Source organism: Triticum dicoccoides, chromosome 5A (assembly GCF_002162155.2).
Source record: "Triticum dicoccoides isolate Atlit2015 ecotype Zavitan chromosome 5A, WEW_v2.0, whole genome shotgun sequence".
In the NCBI taxonomy this organism is placed as follows: Eukaryota; Viridiplantae; Streptophyta; class Magnoliopsida; order Poales; family Poaceae; genus Triticum; species Triticum dicoccoides.
In genome coordinates, this window is record NC_041388.1 from 6740506 (window position 1) to 6743932 (window position 3427).

Consider the following 3427-nt stretch of genomic DNA (forward strand, 5'->3'; position numbering starts at 1 on the left):
CCGTCAGGAGCCGACGGAACCCGTTGTTGAGCATGAAAGGGAGGTGCAACAGCAAATTTTAGAAGAAGTGCCAGAATTTGAGGCACAGAATGTGCCAGAAACTGAGGCCCTTAGAAGGTCTACAAGACCAAGAAAGTCAGCTATTTCTACTATTAAAGTTTATAGCACAGAAATGGTTCATATGGAAAAAGATCCCACCTCATATGAAGAAGCCATGAGATTCCCTCATTCATCGAAGTGGATGAAGGCAATGGAAGACGAGATGAAATCGATGAGTTCCAAAGATGTTTGGGACTTAGAGAAAATTCCTAAAGGAGCCAAAACAGTAGGCTTTAAATGTGTCTACAAAATTAAGTATGACTCTAAAGGGAATATAGAAAAGTATAAAGCACGACTCGTGGCAAAAGGGTTTACACAAAGAGAAGGGATAGATTACAATGAGACATTTTCTCCAGTCTTATGTAAGGATTCCTTCAGAATCATAATGGCATTAGTTGCACATTTTGATTTAGAGTGACATCAAATGGATGTTAAGACGGCATTTCTGAATGGTGATTTAAAAGAAAAGGTCTACATGAAACAACCCAAGGGTTTTATCATGGAAGGCAAGGAAAATATGAGATGCCGCCTGAAGAAATCCATTTATGGATTAAGACAAGCCTCTCGGCAGTGGTATCTAAAGTTTAATCAAATGATTAAAAGTTTTGGATTTAAAGAAAATATTGAGGATAATTGCATTTATGCAAAGTTTAAAAATGGGAAATATATTTTCCTAATCTTGTATGTGGATGATATCCTGCTTGCTAGCAGTGATGTTAGTCTACTACAAGAAACAAAGAAATACTTATCCTCAAATTTTTACATAACATATCTTGGTGAAGCATCATATGTTTTGGGCATAGAAATTCACCGAGATAGGAACAATGGAGTCTTAGGACTATCGCAGAAAGCATATTTAGAAAATGTTCTTAAAAAGTATAATATGCATGCGAGTAAAGCCACACCTGCTCCTATAGTCAAGGGCGATAGTTTTGGGAAATTCCAATGTCCCAAGAACCAGTACGAGATTGATCAAATGAAAGCAGTACCATATGCTTCGGCAGTTGGCAACTTACAGTATGCACAAGTGTGCACTCGCCCTGACTTAGCCTTTATCACCGGGGTACTCGGTAGATATCAAGAGAATCCAGGCATAGAGCACTGGAAGATGGTAAAGAAAGCATTGCGTTATGCGCTAATATACAGGAGAAATGATTCCCTAGAGATAAAAGGGTATTCAGACGCAGATTTTGCGGGGGACAGAGATGATAGAAAATCCACGTCAGGATACGTCTTCACTCTCGCTGGGGGAGCTATTTCGTGGAAAAGCTCCAAACAGTCGATAGTTACATTATCCACGATGTATGCAGAATTTATAGCATGCTTCGAAGCCACGGGGCAGGCGATATGGCTAAAGAAATTTTTACCCGACTTGAAAGTGGTAGATTGTATTCACAAACCACTAAAGATGTACTGCGACAACCAACCCGTAGTATTCTATGCTCACAACAACAAGTCGAGTAATGCTGCCAAAACAATAGAGATAAGGTATTATATTGTGAAAGATAAAATCCAGGATCAAACTATAAGTCTCGAGTATATAAGGACAAAGGATATGCTCGCGGATCCGCTCACGAAAGGCTTACCACCCAATGTGTTCAAGGAACACTTAGCCGGCATGGGTTTAAGGGAAAGTCTTATGATTTCTGGATAGGCCCAAAAGGAACAGAATTTGCTTCTGAACATAACGTATGTTGTAGCTATATTATTCTAACAGAAATTAAGCTGTAACGATGAAACATGCTCTATGTACCAATATGTGATGAAACAAATAAACTAGAAAGTATAGAGTTAAAAGTAAAGTTGAGATCAAGGGGGAGAATGTTAGGTTGATCTCTCTCCCGTTCGAACCCAACGGGTCGAACGGGCCCCTGACTCGCGCCCTGATCGGGGGCGCCCAACCAAACCATGGTTGGTGGGCCCCTATGACCCGCGCTATATAAACAGATGTGGGGGCCGAGGCACGTTTTACGAGGTTAATCGTTGCCACACTCCCCACCAACAAATCCTTCCGATCTAGGGTTAGCGCGGTGCTCACGGGAAGTTCCACCACCGCCGCCGTCCACTCTCTGCCATCACCGGCCACCGTCACCATGACCGGCACCGGGAGTTCCTCGTCTGGACAAGCAGAAGGTAGGTGTACCGGAAAGATCTAGCCTACACGATCCAAGTGGGTCTATCAAGCTCAACACGGGGCTCTTCAGTACACAGGCCCGCGTCACGCTCTCCTGCACCATGGACCTGTGCGAGTGGGTCGACAAGGAGGCCGACTGCGGCCACATTAGGGAGACAAAACCGTGCTGCTGGGATGGCGTCCTCTCCCACAAGGGATTCCTCTGGTGGTTCGACCTCTGTTTGTATACTTTCCTGCGACCCCTTCCTGGATAGACCGCCGTTTTACCAAATCATGTTCCCGCATGTTCCTGACCCGCGCAGTTTGTATACTTTCCTGCGACCCCTTCCTGGATAGACCGCCGTTTTACCAAATCATGTTCCCGCATGTTCCTGACCCGCTGCGCGCAGCGTGGTTCCCAGTTCAAGGTGACAAATACCGATGCTTAAAGGTCAGCAAAGAAAGTCTACGGTACGTGTAGAAAGTATAGAGTTAAAAGTAAAGTTGAGATCAAGGGGGAGAATGTTAGGTTGATCTCTCTCCCGTTCGAACCCAACGGGTCGAACGGGCCCCTGACTCGCGCCCTGATCGGGGACGCCCAACCAAACCATGGTTGGTGGGCCCCTGTGACCCGCGCTATATAAACAGATGTGGGGGCCGAGGCACGTTTTACGAGGTTAATCGTTGCCACACTCCCCACCAACAAATCCTTCCGATCTAGGGTTAGCGCGGTGCTCACGGGAAGTTCCACCACCGCCGCCGTCCACTCTCTGCCATCACCGGCCACCGTCACCATGACCGGCACCGGGAGTTCCTCGTCTGGACAAGCAGAAGGTGGGTGTACCGGAAAGATCTAGCCTACACGATCCAAGTGGGTCTATCAAGCTCAACACGGGGCTCTTCAGTACACAGGCCCGCGTCACGCTCTCCTGCACCATGGACCTGTGCGAGTGGGTCAACAAGGAGGCCGACTGCGGCCACATTAGGGAGACAAAACCGTGCTGCTGGGATGGCGTCCTCTCCCACAAGGGATTCCTCTGGTGGTTCGACCTCTGTTTGTATACTTTCCTGCGACCCCTTCCTGGATAGACCGCCGTTTTACCAAATCATGTTCCCGCATGTTCCTGACCCGCTGCGTGCAGCGTGGTTCCCAGTTCAAGGTGACAAATACCGATGCTTAAAGGTCAGCAAAGGAAGTCTACGGTACGTGTAGAT